Raw genomic sequence first — 25,872 nt, 5'->3', positions numbered from 1 at the left:
TTATGTTTTTTCTCAAAAAGAAGATGTGACCACAGAAGAACTCTGTGGTCTATCACCATATATAAAAATTAACTCAAAATGGATCAACAACTCAAATGTAAGAGCTAAAACATATAGTTTTATAGCTAAAACTCTTCGAAAACATAGGTGTAAATTCTTGTGACCTTATATTAGGCAATGTTTTTAAAACTATCACACCAAAAGCACAAGCAATTCAAAAAAATAGATAATTTGGATTTCATCAAAATTAAAAGCTTTTGCGCTTCAAATAGCACTATCAAGAAAGTAAAAAGACAATCCACTGAATGGAAGATATTTGCAAGTCACATATCTGATAAAGGATTAATATCCAGTATATATAAAGAACCCTTACCCTTCAACAATAAAAAGACAAATACTCCGATTTTAATTTTTTTTAATGTTAATTTATTATTTTGAGAGAGAGAGAGAGAGCACGAGCAGGGGAGGGGCAGAGAGAGGGAGACACAGAATCTGAAGCAGGCTCCAGGCTCTGAGCTGTCAGCACAGAGCCCTATGCGGAGCTCAAACCCATCAACTGTGAGATCATGACCTGAGTCAAAGACACCTAACTGACTGAGCCACCCAGCCACCCCGCAAATACTCTGATTTTAAAATGGGCAAAGGAAACACACATTTCTTCAAAGAAGATATGCAAGTGGAAAATAAGCATGTGAAAAGATGCTCAACATTATTAGTTGTCAAGGACATGCAAATTAAAACCACAATGAGATACCACATCATCATACCCACTAGGATGGCTACACCAAATGTTGACAAAGATATGGAACAATTGGAGCCTTCATACATTGTTGATGGGAATGTAAAATAGTGCTGTTGCTGTAGAAAAGAATGACAATTCCTCAAAAAGTTAAACATAGAGTTAACATATGACTCAGCAATTTTTTTCAAATTAAAAAAAATTTTTAATGTTTATTCATTTTTGAAAGACAGATGAAGCAAAGGGTGGGGGCAGAGAGAGAGGGAGACACAGAATCGGAAGCACGCTCCAGGCTTTGAGCTGTCATCACAGAATCTGATGTGGGGCTCGCGCGCATGAACCACAAGATCATGACATGAGCCAAAGTCATGACACTTAACCACCTGAACCACCCAAGCTCCCCATGACTCAGCAATTTGATTTTTAGATGTATAACCCAGAGAAATGAGAACACATGTCCACAACAAAAACTTGTACAGGAATGTTCAGAGCAACAATATCAATAGTAGCAAAAAGATGGGAACAACCCAAAAGTCTGCCAACTGATGAATGGATAAACAAATTGTGATACACTCATCCCATGGACTATTATTTAGCCATAAGAAGGAATAAAGTACTGTTACATGTTATAACATGGATGAGCCTTGAAAATATTATATGATTCCACTTGTATGAAATGTCCAGCTGGAATAGCCAAATTCATAGAGGCAGAGAGCAGATTAGTGGTCCCTGGGGATTGGAAGGAAGGGGTAGAGGGGAATGACTGCTAATGCGTATAGGGCTTCTGTATGGGGTGATGAAACATTCTGGGTTAGAAGTGGTGATGGTTGCACAACTTTGTGAATGCACCAAAAAACTGAATTATACACTTTAAAATGGTGAATTTTGTGGTGAGTGAATTATATCTCAATTATTTATTTCCTCAATTGTTTAAAAAAATAACTCTGTAAGGTGACTATTATCTCTGTTTTACATAAAAGAAAACTCAGTTTCAGAGGCAACAAATTATTCTAAGTTGCTGAATAAAATGTGAAAATTTGCCTTCGCACCTCCAAGCTCTAGCAAACTAGAAGCAGTATTTGCTTCTCAGTCCTTTTTATGTAGTCATGTGTGTGTGTGTGTGTGTGTGTGTGTGTGTGATATAAATGTAATATAAATCATGTTATACTTATTGTTCTACACCTTGCTGGTTATTTTTATTTTATGTTTTACTTTAGTTATCAATCTATGCATATATGGACACTATATATACAGAGAGAGACAGAGACAAAGACAGAGAGACCGAGACAATGAGAGAAAGGAGTTCTTAGTATTCATAGAATGAACATGCCAGAATTTCTTTAATTACTTCCTCTCTTGGTGGATATTTCAGCCCATCTATTCTGTAAACAGTGTGTTTATTCCCCAGAGTTTCACCATTTTAGCCCACTACTCTTCTCACTCCTACCCACTCTCCCTGGATTATCTCTCCTTCACTCTCATGTTACCCCCTATCCAATGAGATCTCCCCAGTACCTCCATTAGATAAGAGGGTGCCACCCTAGATTGTGTACTTTTGAGGTCCCTGCACATGCAAACATACACGGTGTAAGTTGACTGAGGACTACCTAGGCACCACTGTCATTCAGGATCCAGTACAGGTACAACGTGACCCATATCTTGAAACATCCCCTATACCAACTAGTGCTGTTCAGGTCCCTGGGGAAATACTTCTCCTCATCTCTTGCCCTGTGTTCCCCCCCAAAAAAGCAACTGCCTCCAAATTTATGTTTCTGACATTGGAGATGGATACTGCTTCTGAGTTCAGAGAGGATTTGAGCAGAGTAAGTATTTAGACAATTAACTTGTCAACTCCTTCTTAGACTGTGTAATAGATAATTGCATAACAAAGTGTTTCCCAGTAGTGCTGAACGTCATTTTCTTGCTTCTTTTCACATTCTAAATTGTAATTCTCTTGGTATTCACAATAGTTGCACAGAATGATGGAGGAACATTGTACTATATTAAACAATATTATTGTTAATCATACAAACTAGTTAATAGGATTATTTTAAATTTGTGTGTATGGTAAGGTCTAGGCACACATAAGTGAAGCTATGGAAATAACCAACCAGATGGCTTGTGGTAAATTGTTTGCAAAGAGAGCTGTCAATAATTCTTCCCATCCCTGTCCACTCATGCCATTTCTCCCATCAAGAACTAGAGACTGGAGTGCCAGGCTGGCTCAGTCAGTGGAGCATATGACTCTTGGTCTCAGGGTTATGAGTTCAAGCCCCATGTTGGGCATGGAGCCTAGTTAAAAAAAAAAAAAAAAAAGTAGGGTCCGTTTCTCTCCATTTGAATCTGGGATGACTTTATAACTTGCCTTGACCAGTAGATTGGGACAGAAGTGGCTGAGTCATTTCAGGGGCTGAGCCTTAGGCCTAGCAGCTTTCTGCTTTCCTGCTGGGATCCAGCCATAATGCAAGGAAGCCACATTCATTCAGACTACTGAATGATGAGAAAACCATGGAGAGAGAGAGAGAGAGAGAGAGATCCTGACCTCCTAGCTATTCCCTCAAAGGCCCCAGACATGTGAATGAGGTCATCTTAGACCTCCTAGCTCCCACTGAGCCACCCCATGACTACAGTCTCATGAATGAGCCCAAGGGAGACCAGTGGAACTGGCAGCCAACACATAGAATAAGAAATTAATAGATCATTATTTTTAACCATTAAGTTTTGAGGTACTTTGTCATGCAGCAAAAGATAACTAAAATCTGAACATCGCTAGAGTTGAGAATAATTCTATCTTAATAACAATATTCAATAAGATTTAAATTGTCAGAAAATTAAAGCTTTCAAATTTAAATAGTTTTGATTTAAATGGTTGATACTAATTATAATTTGTATTTTGCTTTTTAATTTTAACAGTTTTAAATAGTTTAGAAGAAAATAACTTTGAAAAACTTACATGAAAGATAATTTTTAAATCCTTACATTTCTTTGATTTATATTTTTCATGACAATTTATTTAAAATTTTGTGTACTTTTAGTAGTTACATTTATTTTGTTAGCACTTTGAATCACTGTTATCCACTGAATACAAATTATGTGAAAATCTTCATTATAACATTACTGAAAATTTTGCTGAAATGAAGGCATGAAAAAATAAATTTCATGGAGTAAATAAACAGCAATTCATGAATTATGTGTATATTTTATGACTCATCCAACTGCCAACCCATCAAGAGAACTCCCAAGATGTCTTTGTCATTTTGCCAATGTTCAGTCATATAAAAGCCATTGCTTTATGCATGATTTAAAATTTTTCATCATTATGTAGGTATGTGTATCAAGGTAAATGGAGACAGTATTTTTACAGTAAGTTAGTTTGATTTATAACTCTTTAATATTTAGGTCTATGTTGTATGGTAACTTGTACTCTTGTCTCAGGCCCTGCAAATGTTAGGGACAGACTTGTCTTTGTCATGGCCTGTCCTTCAACCACCTGACACATATTTATCTACTAGATAGTCCCACCTGTTTGCCTAAAAGAACTTCAGAATCATCTTGTCCAAAACTAAATTCACCATCTTTCTCTACCATACCTCCTTCTTCTTCTGGCGATTTCTCTGTCAGTCACCCAAGCTAGAATCCCAGACGACATCCTGGGTTTCTGCACCCTGTTACTCTTCCTCAACTTTCTAAATAATTCTGTCATCTGCCCCAGTTTGGACCTTGAGAGGCAGTATCACTCTGGACAGTGCTTGCTGCTCAAACTTCAGAGTTATCTGGAGGGTGAGTGTGTTCAAACACAAGTTACTGAGGCTCTGCCCTCAGAGTTTCAGATTCACTAGGTCTGGGGTAGGACCCGCTCATTTGCATTTCTAATAAGTTCCTGTCAGCTGTTACTGCTGGTCTGGGGCTGCACTTTGAGACCCATTGGCCTACAGGTTGATCTAAAATTTTACTCTTCTTATGTATCGTGTGACCTTAGGTGAGTTCCTTATTTTCTCCAAGACTGTTTCTTGGTCTATATAATGGTGATAAAGGTCTTACCTTTGAGAGCTGAATTAAATGAGATAATATAGGTAAAGCACTCAATACAATAAGACTGTGCAAGTAAGGGCTTAATAAAAGAAGGTGTATGTAGAGAAGAAGAGAAGGTGGTTATTCAGTCCTTACCATCTTCTCTTGGACTTACTACTGGCCTTCTCCATCCCTTATCGAACCATCTGCATGATTTGTCTCTGACCACAATCCTTTCCTTTCTACTCATGCCTGCCCCAAAACATTTAAATATGTTCAAATCTTCAATTTGTAAAAAGCCTGTCATCCGGCTTTGACTCCATTCCTTCCTTCAGCCACCCTATCTCTATCCTTTTCTTCATATCTAAGCATCTTGAAAGAATTGTTTAGGATTGCTCTCTCTACTTCTTCCATTCAAACTCACTTCTCAGTGTAGTATGGTCTGGACTTTGCTTCCACAGTCCCCTAAACCAGTTCTTTCTGAAAAAACAAATGGGCCCTCCTTATTGCCAAATCTTCTGGATACTTGATACTCTTCGACACCTAACACTGCAGACACTTCTTCTATGGGAGGCAGTTTCAAAAATGGATCCTAGTGATCTCCACCTCCTGGTATTCACTCCCTTTTATAATCCTCTCCCCTGGTGTGTAGACTGAGCCTGGAAACTTTGTTCTAATGAAGAGAGTCAGACAAAAGTGAGATGGGATGATGATGTGGCACTTTTAAGGTTAAGTTATGAAAGACTTGCTTGCACTTTTCCTCTGAATCTTCTTGTTCATTTGCTCTGTTGAAGCAAACTCCCAGGTTGTAAGGTACCTGAGGAGGATCTGTGGCCTTCATCCTAACAGCTCTCGGAAAACTGAATCCTGCCAACAATTGGAACAGTTTGCTAACAGTTTGGAAGAGGATCACTTTCCAATCAGGCCTTCAGATGAGCCCACAGCCTTGGCTAACACCTTATTACAGACTTGTAAGATATCCTAAAACTCTTTGTGACCCACAGGAAGAGTGAGATGTTAAACAGGAATTGTTTTCAGCCACTAAATTTTGGGGTAATTGTTCCACAGCTATAGATAACTTATTTATCTTCCTTCTTAAAACTACTTTCCCATGGACTTTCACAACCCCTGGTTTTCCTCCCTGTTTCCTCTTTATCTCTGCTCCCTGGGTTCTTCTGACTATGCTCTCTTACCTCCTACTGTTTCTCAAGGTTCTTCTCTTCTTCTCTACATACATTTTCTTGCCCGTGACACCCATTCATATGCCATCTATAATCAAGTGATCCTCAAATTTATAATCCAGTGACCCTCTTTTAAGCAGCAGGCCCATAAATGCAACTGTGTAAAGGTCATTCTCACCTAGGTGTTGTTCTCAAAGACACTCAGACTCAGCATGTCCCAAACAGAACTCGTTGTTTCCCACCAAAGCCCTCAACTTCCTATGTTTCCTGCCTCAGTGAGCCACCTGATGGTTGGTCAAACCAGATGGTTCCAGTTGGTCAAACCAGAAAACTAAGAGTCATCTTTCATTTCTTTATTTAACAAATATTTAAAGAAACTTTTTTTAACTGTTTATTTATTTTTGAGAAATAGAGCACAAGTGGGGGAGGGGCAGAGAGAGATCAGGAGACACAGAATCCAAAGCCAGCTCCAGGCTCTGAGCTGTCAGCACAGAGCCCAATGCGGGGCTCAAACCCACAAACCGTGAGATCATGACCTGAGCCAACGTCGGCCGCTTAACCGACTGAGCCACCCAGGCGCCCCTATTGAACAAGTATTTATGGGGCACCTACAGTGTGCCAAGCAGTGTTATAGGCTCTAGGAGAGTTTACAATCTTGTGGGGAGACAGACAATGAAGATAATAAATAAAGTATGTACCATGTTAGAGTGAGATATATATCACAATAAATGCTATTGGGGGAAACTGAGCAGGCAGAGCAATGAATTTCATGGAGAGTGAATTCGTGGTATTAGATGGGGGGGTCAGAGTAGGTCTCACAAAGAAGGAGACACCTGCAGGTATGAGGACTGTGCTATGTGAGTACTGGGGAAAAGAGCATTTCAGGAAGAGAGGACAGCTAGTTCAAAGGCTTTGGCTGGGAATTTAACTGGGGCTTTGAGGAACAGCAAGGTGGCCAGTGTGGCTGGAACAGAGAGAACGAGGGGGAGATGATTAGAAACGAGGTCAGTGAGATACCCAGCCCAGATCATGTACAGCCTTATTGCCATTGTAAAGATGTGGGGTTTTTCTCTGAGTACCATAGGGAGCCGTGGGAGGGTTTGAGTGCAGAAATCCCATGGTCAGTCTGGTTGCTATGTTTAGAATAGGCTATTGAGAAATTGTTCCTCTTCTTTTTATCTCTCAGCCCTTAAATCTATTTTGCACACTAAGCCCTGCGTATTTTATCTCTTAAATATAACTTGAACCCATCTGTTTCTCTTAATTTCTATTGTTACTCCTTAAGTTGAGCCAACCACATCTCTTGTTCGTTCATTCAAAGAATACTTTTTGAGCAGCTACTATGTTCCAGGCACTGTTCCTATTGTTGGGACACAGCAGTGAGAGACAGCCTGTATGGAGCTTACATTTCTCCCCTTGGATGTATTGCCTTTAAAAGTTTACCACCTCTTAAAGCGTCTTATGTACGTACTTGGTTACTCCCTTGTTGTGTCCTTTCCTCAGCAACATGTCAACCTTGTGAGATCAAGGACATTGTCTGTCGTGTTCACCAACTGTATTCTCAGTGCCTAGGACTGCACCTTGCATACAATACGTGTTTGGTACATACTAGTTGAATGACACTTTGTCGGTCTATGTGCATTGTGTTATATGCGATGCCGTCTGGTATTCTTTATTCTATCTCATTATGTTTCACTGAAAAATCCCTGCCCCTTACAACTTTATATATATATATATATATATATATATATATATATATAGTCAAATTGGTTTCCATACAACACCCAGTGCTCATCCCAACAGGTGCCTTCCTCAATGCCCATCACCCACTTTCCCCTCTCCCCCATGCCCCATCAAACCTCAGTTTGTTCTCAGTATTTAAGAGTCTCTTATGGTTTGCCTCCTTCCCTCTCTGTAACTTTCCACTCCCCCTTCCCCTCCCCCCTGGTCTTCTGTTAAGTTTCTCAGGATCCACATATGAGTGAAAACATATGGTATCTGTCTTTCTCTGCCTGGCTTATTTCACTTAGCATAATGTTCTCCAGTTTTATCCACATTGCTACAAATGGCCAGATTTCATTCTTTCTCATTGCTAAGTAGTATTCCATTGTATATATAAACCACATCTTCTTTATGCATTCATCAGTTGATGGACAACTTTAAACTTGGTTTCAGAATCTGGACTTTAACTGGAAGTTCTACAAACGCTACTCTTGCATTCTCCACAACCAGTCTTCTTTCCAACTTGGAAGTCTTGTCAGGTTACTTCCCTGCATGAAATCTTTCCATGGAACTCTGTTGGTCTTAGACTGTTTTCCCCAAACACCAGTCGTTTATGGTTGCTAGTGTACCAACTATCATAAAATAATGCATTTAATATTTTTGTTTACAAATTGAATCACTTTTTCTCACTCAGCCTCATCTCAAGTGGTAAACTAAGAGAAGTAATATATCGGTTAAATGGGTTATATATTTTTCTAATGTGTATTAAATCCATTAACTGCCCAAATAAAAAATGCTGGTTTGTGTACCATCTAAACTTCTGTTGCTTACCACCCAGCCACACTCTGGGGAAACCTGCTCTCAGGACAAAGGGCAGATGCCTTGGCTTGGCCTTCGAGGCACTTTGGAGCCTACTGGTGCTTTCCACTAGTGCAGTCTCTCTTTCTCTCTACCACTTCCTGCACTCATTCATTCTGAATAACTGGCCGGTCCCTGAATGCACTGAGTTCTCTCTGGCTCTAGGACTTTGTACTGCCATCTGCTTCCTCTTTTCTGAGCTCCACCAGCACCCCCACCTCACCCCCTTTCAGGTCTAGCATAAATGTCACCTTGGGGAAGCTGGTGGGTGTGGGATCCCCTGCTTACCCCGTCTCAGAGTGCATCCCCTGAAGCAAAGTGGCTTCTTCATATCTTGTACTCCAGCTGAAGACTGCAAGTCCTTTTGGGGAGGAAGAGTATCTTATTTACTGTAGTATTTCTGGTTTTAAGTATAGTACCAGACATTCAGTAGCAATTTGGTTAATGAATAAAAAAAAAGTACGGATTTCTCAAGGAAACGAATGCCACTAACACTCAGCACATTGTCTGACACATACTAGTCACTCAGAAAACATCTTTCAGGGGCTGAAAACAGTGAGGACTGCTCCTTGACCTACCTTTTGTTTCATTATTTGAGAGGTAGTCTCAAATTCTAATGTCTTTGCTCCACATGACATGATTCTCTTCTCTCTGCCCAGGAAGAGGTCAGAAATGAGGTAAAATGTCTATCTGTGGCCTAAGAGGTTTTTGGTCCCTTGGTAAACTAGTGTATACTGACAGAGGGTGGGGTGTGTGGGGGTACATATCTGTATGAAGTGTGAAGTAGCTATAATGTAAATAGTAAACATTTGAATTAATATTAAAAAAATTTTAATGTTTATTTTTGACAGAGACAGAGACAGAGCATGAGTGGGGGAGGGGCAGAAAGAGAGGGAGACACAGAATCTGAAGCAGGCTCCAGGCTCTGAGCTGTCAGCACAGAGCCTGACGCGGGGCTCAAACTCATGGGCTGTGAGATCATGACCTGAGCTGAAGTTGGACGCTTAACTGAGTGAGCCACCGAGGTGCCTCAACATTTGAATTAATATTAAAATCCATACTCCATGCATGTTTTCAGTACATTTAATGTTATTTTATTACATATAGTTTCCCCCCACTATCTGAAAGTAGAGCATTCCTTTGAAAACTGATGTAAGCTGAAATGGCATACAGCAAAGAAACGATTACCGTGAATGCATATGAAAAAATGTTTGAGCATTTCCAGACCCCTAACATGACTTCTCTTAGGCTTTTCTGAAACCTTAGGACACAGCTTGCTAATGAATATGCAGGATAAATCAAGATAAAGCACAGAGAGATGCTCACAGATGACACAGTTCGGAACTGTGACAGCTAGATACTGAGAGGCTGAGTGTGGTTCCCGGAGAAGGAGCTTGGTGGGGGGGTCACCCTCACTGCTCCCGGTGCATGCTGCCTCTATGACATCTTCCTGCAGAACAAATGCTGAACATTTTGGTAAAAAATCCTTTTTTTTTTTTTTTTTTTTTGGTAAAAATGAAAATCCTCTTGGGATATCTTTCCATCACTGAAAACAGGTACTAATGTAGGCCTTTCATAAAAGTGAAGAGGTATAACATGAATTTTGAAAAAGCACAGGTTACCTGTATCCAGAGTTTGATGCCATTATCCCTATTTTCTGAGATTCTACAACCTATGCAATGTTTAAGACTGATAGTTAAACATTAAAAAAAAAAAAAGGTGCCTGGGTGGGTGGCTCAGTTGGTTAAGTGTCCAACTCTTGATTTCAGCTCAGGTCAGGCTGGATCGAGTGGTTTGTGAGATTGAGCCCTTGCTTTGGGCTCTGTGCTGACAGTGCAGAGTGTGCTTGGGATTCTCTCTCTCTTTCTCTCTCTCTCCCTTTTTCTCTCTCTCTCTCTCTGACCCTCCCCCACTTGCCACACACAGGCGCTTTCTCACTCTCTCAAAATAAACATTTAAATAAAAGACTGATAGTAACAATGTTTCTTACAACAATGTGTGCCATAGGTAATAAAGGTTTTACAGCAACTCAATTCTGCTCAAAGATTTTTATTTCTCTTTTCTGTAATGACTCCACTATCTGGCATCTTGGGGACTATGGTATTTGGTATAAATGGAACTTCCAAATAACTGATGTTTAGTCTTGTAAAACAACCAAAACATTAAAAAACAAAAAAGATGGGAACTTTCCCAATATGCTGCACACTCCTCTGGCTTTTGAAACAAAATGCCCCAAATATTAACAGAGCCATGCTGACCAGGAGCTCTCCCTTTGGACTCCAGGTATTTGGACACCATATCTGTCCATGCTAGAGGTCTAAGGAGCACACATAGGGACTCAGATGATAGGGCACCTGGGGCTAAAGAGGTGATAACTTTAGCTCTGATGCTGAAACATTTTCTTACAAACAAAAGTAAACCCCAATCGACTGATTTGAGCCATTCCCTTTCCCCTTTTTTCATAAGGGAAACATAAACCTTACATAGCTAAATAATTTCCTTCAGCAAAGTGTAAAATGGTTGACTTTATAAAATGTCAATTAGCGAATGAAACGATAAAAATCTCTTCCCACCAGAAGATGATCTACTTTATCACCGATGCTGTCGTTTTTCTGTTCACCATCATTGCTATAGAGCACTCTCACCTCATTTTCAACTTGCATTTGTTCTTCATCTTTACTTGTTCACATTTTGTTCATGCAGTATGGAGAATTATTCTGCAGCCATTTCAAGGCGTGTATGTGTGTGTGTGCACGTGTGTATGTGAGTTGGAAAGGATTTGCTTCAAAGCTTACATTTTTTTATCAGGAAATAAACGCTTCTTAAAATGTGGAAGTCCTGCATAATGTTTGATATTCGTACAGAATTTCACATGTACATTTTAAGATGTATGAACAGAATGGAAACCATTGTTTTGGTATCAGACTGATATGCTAGTCCATAGGCTTCCTCGGTGAGGGAGTCCAGAGCACCCTCTGTATACCTCTGTGTTATCACAGCATGTTATACTGAAATTATATCATTTATCTGTCTCCTCCATTAGTCTAAGAGCTTCTCATGAGCTTAGACCATGTCCTAGCCTTCTCTGAACCCCGGTGCTTGTGTTCTTATGTAGCAGCATAATCTTCAGGAAAGTGTAAAATGGCGACCTTTATGAACAATCAATTGGCAAATGAGAAGGTAACACAGCCTCCATCCCAGTACTTCATTCTTGTGTTCTTGTGCGTCTTGACTTTTCACTCATGTTTTCCTGTGATGTCGTCCAAACCATAGTTACCTCAGAGCTGATGAACTTTAGTGCAACCTGTACCTTTTTTACCTCCTGTTGAGTCCTGTGAGTTTGTAATAAATGTTTATAGTGAACGTTGGCAGGTAGGAAAATGGTCATTTTTCAGGAAATGAACTCTTTCTTTGTGTTGATCTCCACGATTGTTTGGCAACCGGGTAGGTTTTTTGATTTTTGTTTTTTTGGTTTTTTTAGATTTAATGTACATTAATTCTTAACACATGGAACATACAAAGATTTTATACTGAATAAATGATATTCATTAAGCCAAAAAAAAAATGGAAGAAGGAATTTACATCAAGTTTTAGCTACATTGTTTGAAATACAAATATGCAGTTTTTGTTTTTTGTTTTGAGACAGGGAGAGAGCACACTTGAGGAGAGGGGCAGGAGGAGAGAGGGAGAGAATCTCAAGCAGGCTCCACACGCAGTGTGAAGCCCAACATGGGGCTTGATCCCATGACCCTGGGATAATGACCTGAGCGGAAATCAAGAGTCAGACACTTAACTGACTGAGCTACCCAGGCATGCCTAAATATGCAGATTTGATCACTGAAAAAAATCTCAGTGTGTTTCTTCATCAGGAACTTCAACTGAACCTAGGGCTTTTTTATACCTTGATTAGAAAGAAAACAAAACAAAACAAAAACCCAGAAAAAAAAAATTCTAAGTTGATTGGCTGCTGAGACAGCAAGGACTTTTTACAGAGCCCTGTACAGCATTGCCCCAGGAAGGGTGATGTCAGGCAAGAGATTAAATAGCTGTGTCTTGCTTTGTGCAGGTCACCCACCAACTTGTTAACTGATCATACTATCAAGGGGTAGCTGAGAAAGGGACCAAACTGTGGGGGTCCAAGGTTATGTGCAACATACAACATCATATACATACACACATGGCAATGCAGCCACTGCAGCTAAAGGTTAAAACCAGTTCTAAGAGGTGATCTCAGGGTTATTCATATAATCAGGGAGGAGAGAAAGAGGTCAGGGTGTTGTAGGTTCACACATGACACTTAGGGGGGAGAGCCTTTTTTTTTTTTCTCCTCAAAGTTTAACTAAAAATAGTTTTAAAAACTGCAGCTTGAGGTGCCTGGGTGGCTCAGTTGATTGAACATCTGACTCTTGATTTTGGCTCAGGTCATGATCTCACGGTTCCTGGGTTCAAGCCCTGCATCGGGCTCTGTGTGGACAGTGCGTAGCCTGCTTGGGATTCTCTCGGTCTTCCTCTCTCTCTCTGCCCTTCTCCCACTCTCTCTCTCTCTCGACATAAATAAATAAACTTAAAAAAAAAAACCCTATTGCTTGCTGCTAACCCAGAGTTTTCTCTTATTTCCATGTGAGACATTATCATCACAGTATGTTTATAGAATCAGGTATACAGTACATGAAAGGATCTGCACTCTACTGCACAGGCTCTCCAGTGAACAGTGTCTAGCAACAGCGTAGTTTTAATATTTCCTGGGAAGTCCACAATTCTGACATGTTTTTAAATTATAAGAAAATGGTAAAAACAGGAAAGAAAAATTCATCTGGGCATTATATTGCGGTATCTGGCAGTGTGAATGAAATGCAAATGTATGAAATCTTTGAAAACTCTAGAATAATAAAAATTTCCAATTGCCATTCTTTCTTTTTTTATGGAAACCCACAGCTTTAATATATATGAGTAATTAACTTGTCTTCATTCTGCTTAAACTTTGAGAGAGAAGAGGTAGAAACTTGATTTACTGGTATTTACTGAGTAGAAAATAGCAAGCATCTTCACAATAGACCAATTTCATCAGCCTTGTAAATAAAATGATTCAGGCAAAGATTATGCTCCGAAATAAATTCTTCGAATAATGTTACAAATTTTCCCTGTAGTTTAATTGCCTAGTTTGTTCCTAGCTCCATCTAGCTATCATATAACCTTTTTATTCCCCATGCTAAATATCCTGTAAAATACTTTTCCACTTAAATCATTTTTTTGGTACTTGTGTGGTTTCTCTTTTCCCTTGCCTCAATCTACTTGCAGGAACTGACTTTTTTCCCCTATTAAATTCTATTTTTAGGAAATTCGGTTCAACACCATCCTTAAGTCCTTTTTAACAGTGACAATAACCATAACAAGAACAAGAACACGGATCTTCCTCAGTTTATGATGGGATTAATCCTGACGAACCCTTCATGAGCTGAAAATATTGTAAGTTGAAAATGCATTTAATACCCTTAACCTAGTGAACATGATAGCTTAGCCTACCTTAGACATTCTCAGAACACTTCCATTAATCTATGGAAGTTGGGCAAAGCCATGTAACACAACAGCCTCTTTTATAATAAAATGTTGACTATCGCATGTAATTTGTTGAATATGGTAGTGAAAGTGAGAAACAGAATGGTCGTGTGGGTGCAGAATGATGTGAGTGTACCTGTTGTTTACTCTCCTGGTCTTGTGGTTGACTGGGAGCTGCTGCCCAGCATCACAAGACAGCATCACACTGCACATCGCTAGCCTGGGGAAAGGATCAAAATGCACAATTCAAAGTATGGTTTGTACTGAATACATATTGCTTTCACACCATCATAAAATCAAAGAATCATAAGCCGAACCATTGGAAGTCAGGAACATCTGTATGTGCAACATACAGAACATCTAACTATGTGCCAGAAATTGTTCTAAATACATGTATTAATATTTGCTATTCTTAACAACCCTAAGAGGAAGTTACTATTATTAGTCTCATTTTCTAGGTGGGGAACTTGACAGCACAGAGACGTAAAGTAACTAAGGTTGCAAAGCTAGTAAATGGTAGCGAGGCAGGATTCAAACCCAGGAGGATTTAGTTGTGGCTGTGGACTTAATCTTTAGGTTCTAATAGGATATTATCCTCATAATGTTGTTTTATTTTACTTTCTTTTCATTTAATTTTTATTTTTTCCTTTCTCACTGATATGATTCCTGTACAAGGCCTTATTTTCATCAATTCTTGTGTTCTTGTGCATCTTGACTTTTCTCTCATGTCTTCCCACGAATCCCTCCACACTATAGTTATCTCACAGCTGATGAAAGTTAGTGCAACTCAGTACTCGGATGCTCTAGGGAGGTGGAGGGCTGCTTGTCTTCCTCAACTCAAGAATTTATTATCTAGGGGCACCTGGATGGCTCAGTTGGTTAAATGTCTGACTCTTGATTTCAGCTCAGGTCATGATCTCATGGTTCATGATTTGGAACCCCACATCGGGCTCTGTGCTGACAGAGCAGAGCCTGCTTGGGATCCTCTCTCTCTGCCCCTTCCCTGCTCGTGGTCTCTTTCTCAAAAATGAACTTAAAAAAACCCCCAGAATTTATTATCTACACTCTACATCCTAAGTAGGAGAGAGTTAGGGCATTCATTAATTTTTTAGAAAACAGATTTACTGGGGACACCTGGGTGGCTCAGTCGGTTAAGTGTCTGGACTTTGGCTAAGGTCATGATCTCATGGTCCAGCTCCATGCTGACAGCTCAGAGACTGGAGCTGCTTTGGATTCTGTGTCTTCCTTTCTCTCTGCCCCTCCCTAGCTCATGTTCTGCGTCTCTTGCAAAAATAAATATTAAAAAATTTCAAAAATGTAGGGGCGCCTGGGTGGCTCAGTCAGTTAAGCGTCCGACTTCGGCTCAGGTCATGATCTCACGGTCCGTGAGTTCAAGCCCCGCATCGGGCTCTGTGCTGACAGCTCAGAGCCTGGAGCCTGCTTCAGATCCTGTGTCTCCCTCTCTCTCTGACCCTCCCCCGTTCATGCTCTGTCTCTCTCTGTCTCAAAAATAAACATTAAAAAAAAATTTCAAAAATGTATAAAAAGCAGCTTTATTGAAGTACAGTTAATATACAAAGAACTGCACATATTTAATGTGTACAATTTGCTGAGTTTGGACATATGCAAACCCTGTTGCTATCACCACAATCAAGACTGTAGACATATTCAACACCTCTCAGAGTTTCCTTGTATGGCTATCTGTCTGTCTGTCTTTTTTTTGTGGTAAGAACACTTAAAATGAGATTTTTTTTTTTAAGATTCATTTATTTATTTTTGAGAGAGAGAGAGAGAGAGAGAGAGAGAGAGAGAGAATGAGCTGGGGAGGAGCAGAGAGAGAGGGAGTGAGAGAGAATCTTAAGCAGGCTCCGTGCTCTTAGCATAGAGCCTGATATGGGGCTCGAACCCATGAACTGTGAGATCATGACCTGAGCCAAAGTAGGACACTTAACCAACTGAGCCATCCAGGTGCCCATGAGATTTAAGAAAACAAATTTTGAAGTGCACAATACCTTATTGTTAATTGCAGGTACAATGTTGTACTGCAGATCTCTAGAACTTATCTTACATAACTGAAACTTTATTATATCCATTGAATAACAACTCTCTATTTCCCTTGCCCTCCAGCCCTTGTCAACCACTATTCTCTGCTTCAATGAGATTGACTATTTTAGATACCTGATATAGGTGAAATCATACAGTATTTGTCTTTCTGTGATTGACTGATTTCATTTACTACAATGTCTTCTCAGTTCATTCATGTTGTCACAAATGGTAGGATTTCCTTTCTTTTAAAGACTGAATAAATATTCTGTTGCATATATACAAATTTTCTTTACCTATTCATCTGTTAATGGGCACTTAATTTGTTTCCATATCTCGGTCATTAGTTTTAGAATATATCAATGATCTGGAAATGCCCTTCAGATCTGAGGGAGAAACTCAAGGGGAGGTGTCTCAGGCTGAGATGGCCCATGGGAACAGGAAAAGTCATGTTCTCCTGGGTCTTATAGGAATGACAAGATGTAGTGAGGGCAGGCTCCTGTGGACCAATCTCTGACAAGGCTATGAATTTGGAGCTTTGCAAAAAGAAGCCACATTTCTCCTTAAGGTAGAACCAGCCTTGACAAACAGCTTGTGCTGCAGGCAACCATATGGGTAGAGATAGTCCTTCCACATATTTCTGAGCCTGAGACATCCAGGAAACTTGGAGGATGGTTAGTACAGGAGGTTTTGAAGACTTGGTGAAGTCTTTGGGGACAAGAGATGGTACGTTCCTCTCCTACAGAAGCGAGAGGGACAAGACTGAAAACCCATTCCAGAACCAGAGGAAAGGAAAGAGGCACCGGGAGGCACTGAAAATCCTGCCAGTCGGAGCAGTGCTGCCAGCCCTCCATGAGTTAAGTGCATCTCAGATAAGATAGAATGATGGCTGTATGCCACATCTGACCCACAGACATGTTTTGTCTGACATGCTTTCCTGTTTTAAAGAAATGGAGTTAGTTGCCAACATTGATATTTGGGAGAGTTCACTGGATTCCTGATTTCTCTTCATTTCTTGATCTTCAGGAAATCATCAGCTGGAAATGAGTAGTGGCTGTGCCCTTCAGATTGGTTTGAGCTCTCTGGTTCTTCATAGCCCCTTTCACTGTCGATTGTCTTTGCACCTGCCCTTCTTCATCTATTCATGTTACCTGCTTGGCTTGTTGGGCATTTAAGTTTGCCACCTGTGAACTATATCCTGAGCAGCTTCGTCTTTAAAAAAATTTTTTTTTAAATCTTTATTTATTTTTGAGAGAGAGAGAGAGACAGAGTGCGAGTGGGTGAGGAACAGAGAGGGAGGGAGACACAGAATCTGAAGCAGGCTCCGGGCTGTCAGCACGGAGCCCGATGTGGGACTTGAACTCATGAACTGTGAGATCATGACCTGAGCCCAAGTCAGACATTTAACTGACTGAGCCACCCAGGCACCCCTTAAATTTTTTAATGTTTTTTTTGAGAGAGAGAGAGAGAGACAGAGACAGAGAGAGACAGAGAGAGAGAAAGCACGCATGCGCAAGCGGGGGAGGGGCAGAGAGGGAGACACAGAATCTGAAGCAGGCTCCAGGATCTGAAGTATCAGCACAGAGCCCAATGCCGGGCTCAAACTCACAAGCAGTGAGATCATGACCTGAGCAGAAGTCTGATGCTTGGCACTCCCTGAGTAGCTTAGTCTAATGTAGATCATCTCTTAAAAGAAATTTCTAGGCCCACTTAACAGATATTTCCTGGAGCTATCTCAAAAAGGGTGTCAAAAAGAGACATTAGCTATATAAACTTAATATTTCAAGAAACTTTATAATTTACCCATAAGAATTATGTTTCTCTTCAGTGATATGTGATGAAATCCTTCAATGAAAGGGGCCTGTGAGCTTGTTTAAAAGCGCACCAAGGAAAGTAGGAGTTACAGATATACCTTGCATCCTATTCAGGAGCCAGTTTTGGGGAGAGAGAACTACATACCTATTAAAACAGCTGAAATAATAAAGAGTGATAACACAAAGTACTGGTGAAGATGAGGAGAAACTAGATCTCTCATACATTGGTAACAGGAATGTAAAATGATATAGCTACTCTGGAAAATAGTTTGGCAGTTTCTTAAAAAATTAAATACACATTTACTACATGACCCATCACTCATACTCTCAGGCATTTATGTGATGAAAATGAAAACTTAAGTTCATGCAAAAAACCTGTACACAGATTTATTTGTAATAGCAAAAAATAGGATACAACCCAACTGTACCTCATCTGGGGAATGAATGAACACAACCTGATACATACAACAGAGCAATAGTCAGCAACAAAAAGGAATGAACGTTTGATTCCTACAACAATCTGGCTGGTCCTCAAGGGCATTATGTTTAGGTAAAAACTTCAGTCTCAAAGGTTATATGCTGTTGGATTCCATTTATATAACATTCTTGAGATAACTATAGACATAAAAAGCAGATCAGTGGTTACTAGGGGACAGGGATGGAGTAGGGGGGTCAGAAGGGGAGGTGAATTTATGAATACAATAAGGTAGCATAAGGGAGTTCTGCGGTTATAGAACAGTTCTGTATCTTGGTTGTAGTGGCGGTTACACAAATCTATACATAGAACAAGACTACACACAAACACACACAAATGCAGATTTAAAGCAAACGGTAAAAACTAAGTTCTGTAAGTGTAGTTAAAGGTAATGTACCATTGTCAATTTCCTGGTTTTGATATCTTATTAGAACTCTATACGATGTCACCACTGGGAGAAGCTCGGTGAAGGCTAAATGGGACGCTTTCTACTAGTTTTGCAACTTCTTGTGAGTCTATAATTACTTCAAAACAAAAATTAGAAAAAAAGAAAGGAAAGTAAGCTGAATGCCTAGGGCTGGTGTTTGCGGAGGTGAGCAAGAGGAGTATGGAGAAGTAAATTGGGGCTGAGAAACATTTCTAGAAGTTTAACCTACAAAAGCCTTAAACTTGCTCCCCATCATCTCTCCTGCTGTCATTACCTCTTTAGTGCTCTTTAGTCTGCCCTTGTTAGACAGTTGTTTCTCTATTGTTCCTGTTATGGTGCTGAGCAGAGAACTATGCTGAAAGGCACACCGATCAATCAATCAATCTCAACCCATTGAGTGGAATCACCAGTCCTTCAATTCTTTTCAGTTATTAGTTTTTCTACTACCTGATATTCAAGAGTCTGTTTCTTTGCTGCCAGAGGTGTTTTTTATTTTAACACCTGAATTCGATGCCATTGCAGATGCTAGAAGTTGCCAGAAGGCTGTCCTCCAGGTAACTGTCTTATGCTCTAACTTGTATTACTGTTTTATTGCAATTAGCATTCAGAATATGCATTGTCATCTTATTAAAATTTATATTTTCTAATGGAGAAAGCACATGGAGAGTTGATTGTGGAGCTGTGGTTTATCCGTGCTCTTCTTAGTTACCTGTGTCTAAATTAAGCTGACCCTCTGGGCCTTAGCTATTTCTAAACAGGCATCACGTTAATGCCTGGGGGAACATTAACCTTGCAGACACTAACTCAGTGCCATCACAAGTGCATAATGCGGGAGTTTGGAGCTTTGCCAAAAAGCAGTATTCAAATGAACATTCAGTTGGCAAGGGGTGGGAAGGTGGGCGTGGACAAGGTAAGGAGAACACCAGAAATGGTTATATAGATATTGTAACGCCTTTCATTTCCCTCTCTCCTCAGAGGTTATGTTTACTGCAGAGAGATGCTAAATAAATCTTCAGACTGTTCTGAAGAAATCGTGATTAAGGTGCTTCATCCCTTGTTCATAATCACTCAACATTCACTGAGCATCTTTTACGTTACACGGCTGACCTTGTGCTAGGGTGGGGACACAAAGATGAGTAATTGTAAACCACTGCAGTATGCACAAGCACCTCACGGTGCTTAAAAAATGTTAGTTGACTAAAAGCATGTTTAAGGAGGTCACAATTTGGCTAAGGTCACTTAAAGGGCCTCCAACGGACGACACAACTGTAATTCTAGCTCTGTATATAGATCATTACCAAATCTTTGCCAGAAAGAGTGAGGTTTGGGCCCCAGGTGATGTGACAGGGGAAAACCTGTAAGACCTTGCGCAACAGGGTCCAGGATCTCCAGATCTTTCTTTAGACTCGCACTCTGCTTCTCAGTTTGCAGACGCTAGCAGGGTTTGTTGGTTTCAAGGGATCTGGAGCGCCGTTTCCGGAAACGGTGGCATTTGGGGTGGTGAAGGCCAACGACTGGAGGCAGCGGGAGAGAGGGCAGGTAAGAGAGGAGAAATGAAAAAGCCAAGGCATTTTGGTCAGTAGGTCCTTCACCTAGGTCCCGCCCCTTCCTTTTCCTAGGGCCTGAAACGCACCCGACCCCCGAGCCCTCTCCTCTTAGGGCGCTAGGCACGGATTATGGATGAAGGCTGACTCCCTATCAAAGAGATTTCCTCAGTGCCGACATTTCTCGAATTGCTTTCATCCGGGCCCAGCTCGGGAAACCTGAGGATTGGGGCCAGCTTCCCCGGCCACGCTGGGCCAGTGACACGCAGGCGCCGGAATCGGAGCCACGCTGGGTCGTCCCAACCTGGTCCCCGGGCCAGGAAGGGAGGGCGCCGCGGAGCGCTTCCCGTGTGCGGGGCTTCCCACAATCCACCGCGCCGGCAGTGGCGGCGACCGCGGCGGCGCTCTAGCCGCGGCATGTCTGCGTCTCGACTGCTCTGGGAGGAGGAAGAGAAGGAGGAAGAGGAGGAGGAGGAGGGGGAGGAAGAGGAGAAAGGCGCAGGGGTGGGAGCTGTTGCTGAAGCTGCCACAGCAAAAGTTCTCTCCCCTCCCCCCTTCCCCTTCTCTCAAGGCCTCTAGGAGGGTTGGAGCTGCCGCCGCCTGCAGTCGGTGACCGCGCGACTCGGCGCCCGCCCGCGGTAAAGCGCTGGGCCTGGCAGGCCCGGGCCCTGGGGAGGGTGGGGGAGGGGGAAGCGACGGCGCGCGGGGGTAGCGCGCGGCGGTAACGGCCTGACCCCGGAGGGGGGGGGGGGAGCGAGCCGTGGCGAGGCTTGGGGTGGCCTGGGGAGCGGCCGAGGCCGAGCGAAGCGCAGGAGCTGGCTGGGGGACGGGAGGAAGCAGGGCGCGGATGGTGGGTTGAGGGGTTGAGAAAGGATAATGACGGGGGTGGCGGAGGCGAGAAGGCGGCCTCCGAGGCCTGAGGCGGGTGTCAGAGGTAGGGAAGGAGGTGGGAGGTTTGCAGGGGGAGGCCGGAGGGTGCTGGGTGTGGGTGTGAAAAGGCTAGAGAGACACCAGGTCTCTGTCCGTCGTGCCTGGTGCAGTGCTTTATGCACCGCAGGCCTCAGTCAGTGTTGCTGCCGGAGTGTTCTTTGGGAGAAGGGAAGGGAAGGGAAGGGCAGGGGTTGGAGAAAAGGGAATCCTTGCGGGAAACATAGTGGGAGTGTGTTCAGGGAGAGCGGCCGGAGGGAAAGATGCCGGATAGGTGGAGGAATGCAGAGGGTGCCCGTGGAGGAGTATCCAGGAGTCCGGAGGGTGTTCATTGTGCAGATACATTAGGTATTTCGTTATGGAAAGAACTGAAGCGTTTCTAAGGAAAGGAAAGAACGGATACAAGGAGTTTCCGCGAATAGAAAGGATAGCGTTCGAAGCCAGAGGAAGTGCTAAATACTAGACACTATGAAGAGAATGCATGATAGAATAGACAGATGTAGTAGAATTAATAAATGTTGGCCCAAGGACTAAAGAGTTATTCCAGATGGGCCGGGATGGCCTAGTTCTGAACCTGTTTGGGCTCTTCTGTAGATGACATCTGGTAAGTGTGGGTCCCGCAGTGGTTGGGGGTCACTGAGAATTAGACCTTAGCCTGTAGTTTGATCTGAGACCTTTTAAACCTGCACCAGTGAATATTAGAATTTCTGAAACAGACGGTAAAAAAAACGCCTGGCCTCCAGGGATTCCCTAGGCCGTGAGTTTAGATTTTAGCAAATTTAAAGTACCGTCATTTACTAGAGTCAGGGTGAACACTAATGCCGGAATGGAAATTACTGGACTTGGCGGTTTTCTTCTTCACTGCCCAGCTTATCTGGTCCAGGAGAACTGATGCCATATTATTCACCCCAGGGTTATAATTAATGGTGGGTGGGGGGAGTCCATGCACAGTGGCCTTTCTTTGGAGATTCCATTTGGAGCTCAAATTAGCCTGACTGGATTGGTTCCATAACTCTGGAGCTGGTGGGAGACTTTTTGCTATTCATGGTTCCTGAATGTATACTCTCACCGAGGCATTGTGGTATTGAAGAAAATGCATCAGTCTGCAAAGTATGGGCCTGCAGAATGGAGGATCTAGAATATCTGTTTTGGTCTTAGGTTGCAAGGAGTTCAGGACTGGTTGGGTTGAGGTTTAGGGGAACCTGAAGAGACTAGATGATTCTAGAGCCAAATTAGAGGGAATATTAGCATTTTCATATCAGGAAATGAACCAAGGCCTATTGGATTTCTCTAGCTCCCACCAGACTGGATTTCCAAGAGGGAAATCTAGGCTAGAACCGTACTCTTAAGATTTGCCTGAAAATTATTCACTTTTTATTGTTAAGAAAGACTGTACACATAACATTGTAATATTAATTCAGATGAAGAGAGGGTAGTATGAAATATCTTTTTATGGAAGTAGAGGATGGAGGGATTGATGGGGAAGAAGTTTGGGAGAGGGATGGGAAAATTCAGTCTTTTATTCGTTTAGCAAATATATCTAAGGAGGATGAGAATTTAGCATTAGAGATGAGAGGGGCTTTTATTAAAAAAAAATTTTTAATGGAAATAAGCCAGGATTACTTTTTTTAAATTTGGAAAACTTTTTATGTCAGTATATTTAAATTTACTTTTTTCAAGGGCTTCAGTATATTACATCGTAGGATGTACCCATTTTTATTGTCATCACAGAATGAGAGGGTCTGTTTTCTTTCCCCTCACCTGCACTGTATATTATCATTTCTTTTAATTTTTGTAACTTTAATGGACTTAAATATAGTATGTCATCATTATTTTTCCCCCTTTTAAATTGTATGGAATTATACATGTACATAATTAAAAAGTAAAATTGTCCTGAGAGAGCTTATAATGAAAAGCTCACAAGGGTGAGCCCTCGTCTCACCTGTCCATCACAATCCCACTTTCCAGAGGCTACTACTTGTAAGCATTAATTTTTGTAGTTCGTATCATGCTCTTCTTCAGGTCTCCAAGTAATATACATGTACTGTAATTTCTTGATTGATTAAAATGACATTATGAAGGAGTTGAAAGACCTCTGTGAATGAAAAGGATTCGTGTCGCTGATATTATCCCCTTTCTCCTCCTTTCAAACCTTTGATAGTTATTATTTTAGCTTTTTTATTAACTGTATATCTTTAAATAATATGCTTAAATAGAAAGCATTTAAAATTATACTGGAAATAGACTGGGTGAGAAGGTAAAGGGAAGTTTGATGGATGGATCTGTAAGAAAAACTAGGTTGTAAGAGACATCTTTGCAGCAAAAGGGTTGCTGGTTAGTGATGAGGAAGAGTTGCTTGGCAATGATAGTTATTCATCTTGGAATTAGTTATCAGGTCAACTGTGCAGTGTTCTTTGACAGTCTTCTGGAGAGTTTAGAGTGAGGACTCTGGGAATGGATTAAATGACTCCTTATTGTTCTTTCCAGGCTTCTATGGCAATTCTTATAAGAGTTTTTAGGAAGGAGTGAATCGGTGTGGATAATGTGTTTCTTTTTTTGTGGAGGGAGGGAGGGATGGGGAAGTGTGATCGCAGGGGGAAGAGGATGAAGGTCAGGGTATGATGGAGGTGGTGGTAATTTTGTGGGAGGCTGAAGAAAGGGTAAAGAATTCTGAGGACATTTGGATATAGTGGATGTGAAGGGGATTTAAAATTATAGTGGTGAGATAGATTTGTGGCAGTTACAAGGAAATATGCATATTTAAGTCACTAATATGGTGGAAATATGGTGGGAAAAAGTATGCTGCTTATATATTAGGATAGATTAATAAAATATTGGGTTTTTGAAATTTGTATATGGGGCTTAACATCACCAAGTTAGTATGATGGATATGGAAAGAATAGAAAGAACTTGCTCCCCTTTTCGGAAGTCTTGTTTAAGTAACATTACCTCTTGAGAATCTTTGAGTAAGAAAGCATTCACGTGTAGATTATATACTGCTAAATCTTGTGTTTGCTTATGGGAATTATTCTCTCTTTGTTTTGCAGAGGGTGGCTAGATCTTAATCTTTGGGGAAACTCAGAACAGTTTAAGTGCTTAGTAAATAACCTGTTGAACGACTGATAGAAAGTAGTGTTCACTGTCGTGATAATAGTGGGACTGTGTGAAATTGCTGAACACCATGGGAGTATTGTAGACTAAATTGTGTGTTTAGAGAGTGAGGGATAAAACGGATATCTGATTGGTGAAGCCTTTAGATTTAAGGGAAGAAGACAGAATGGATTAGAATGTGACTAGAACAATCCTGCAAAAACATTGAAGGGGTGGACCAAAGTTTCTGTTCTAATCTGAGGCTAGTTTAATCTGAATAAATTTTAAATCTGGAGTTGGTGGCTGATTTAATTTCTATTTTCTTACTTCAGATCTAAATGACTAGAGATTTTTTAGCTGTTTTAAGAATCTGATTTAATTCATTTTGGTATGGTAATAAAAAAGTGTTAGGTGCAATTTCTTGCCTCAAGGAATTTATAGTATTTATATTCATTTACGGGGAGAAGGACAGTTGTGAAGTAATTTAGTAATAGTGTAAGATTTCAGAAAGTTGATTTTTTAAAACAAGTATCAGCAGTATACCTCCAGGGGTACCTGGGTGGCTCAGTCGTTTGAGCATCCAACTCTTGATTTTCGGTTTAGGTCATGATCCCAGGGTCATGGGATTGAGCCCTGAGCGTGGAGCCTACTTAAGATTCTCTCTCTTAAAAACAAAACAAAACAAAAAAAAAAAACATATACCTCCAGGTGAGAATTTTTGTATTTTGGTAGTCGTTTTCAGTAGTAGAGTTCAGAACTTTTTTGGATCACCTTTTCTGAATTCCCTTCTGAGCCTCTAGCACATTCTATACAATTTATCTAATTATTAAGTACCTATTGTGTGCTCTGGGGGGATGGAGCTTTTAAAGGTGGGTTAAACATGGTCCCTATCCTCAGAGTTCATAATCCCTTTAGAAGGGCACAGTTACAAACAATATGAGGCATAATGTTATTCTGAATAACCTTATTGGTGACAAACCTTTTTAGTTTGAAAGATTTGATTTTTAGAAATGCTGAAGATATGTTGATAACAAAGAGAGTGAATAAAGAATAGTTTTGGTTTAAATTCGGTTAGTCACAGATATAGGAATGATTTTTGTGGTTGACTTATTAACTGAGTTACTTTGGAAAATACTCCCAGTGAGGAAGTCAAAAATACTTTGAAGAGTGGTGATAACTTCACTTGGAGGTAGTTGAACACTAGATGTTAGCTAAGTGCATGAACTGGTTGGATGGATGGAGTGAATAAATGAGTAAGTGGTAGCCTCCCAAGGTAACTACTTTAAAGAGGACCTCATTGATTTTAATATGTAAATAAATTCTGGCTAAATTTGTTAATAAACACTTTCATTACTGGGAACAAGATGGTTTATGATTAAGCTCGCAAATGAGTTTTATGGATAGTGAATGCTGTAGGAGTTCAGGGAATGGAGAAATGAATATTGGCTAAGGTTTGGGGAAAGGATTTAAGTGTACCATACTTTA

The 25,872-nt window shown here is 40.9% G+C and overlaps 1 protein-coding gene and 1 long non-coding RNA gene across 9 annotated transcripts in view; one reads left to right on the top strand and one right to left on the bottom strand.

Annotated features, from left to right (window-relative positions):
• ZNF148 (zinc finger protein 148) overlaps positions 1-25,872 on the top strand; it is a 162,540-nt gene that overhangs the window by 22,590 nt on the left and 114,078 nt on the right. For 7 of the 8 annotated variants that reach the window (XM_042955705.1, XM_042955706.1, XM_042955708.1 and 4 more), the window contains one exon: positions 13,847-13,977. The gene's annotated coding sequence lies outside the window, so the exon portion shown is untranslated. Of the gene's footprint in view, positions 1-13,846; positions 13,978-20,834; positions 21,009-25,872 lie in introns of those variants that run through there. The other variant, XM_042955704.1, reaches the window with a different exon arrangement.
• LOC122230049 lies at positions 18,286-20,546 on the bottom strand. The gene is made up of 2 exons (XR_006207258.1): positions 20,460-20,546; positions 18,286-20,340 (listed from the first exon to the last, which is right to left on the bottom strand). It is a non-coding gene; the product is annotated as an uncharacterized LOC122230049 (long non-coding RNA).

Source organism: Panthera leo, chromosome C2 (assembly GCF_018350215.1).
Source record: "Panthera leo isolate Ple1 chromosome C2, P.leo_Ple1_pat1.1, whole genome shotgun sequence".
Classification (NCBI taxonomy): domain Eukaryota; kingdom Metazoa; phylum Chordata; class Mammalia; order Carnivora; family Felidae; genus Panthera; species Panthera leo.
The sequence above is the reverse complement of the archived record's forward strand: the minus strand, read 5'-3'. Positions and strand labels throughout refer to the sequence as shown.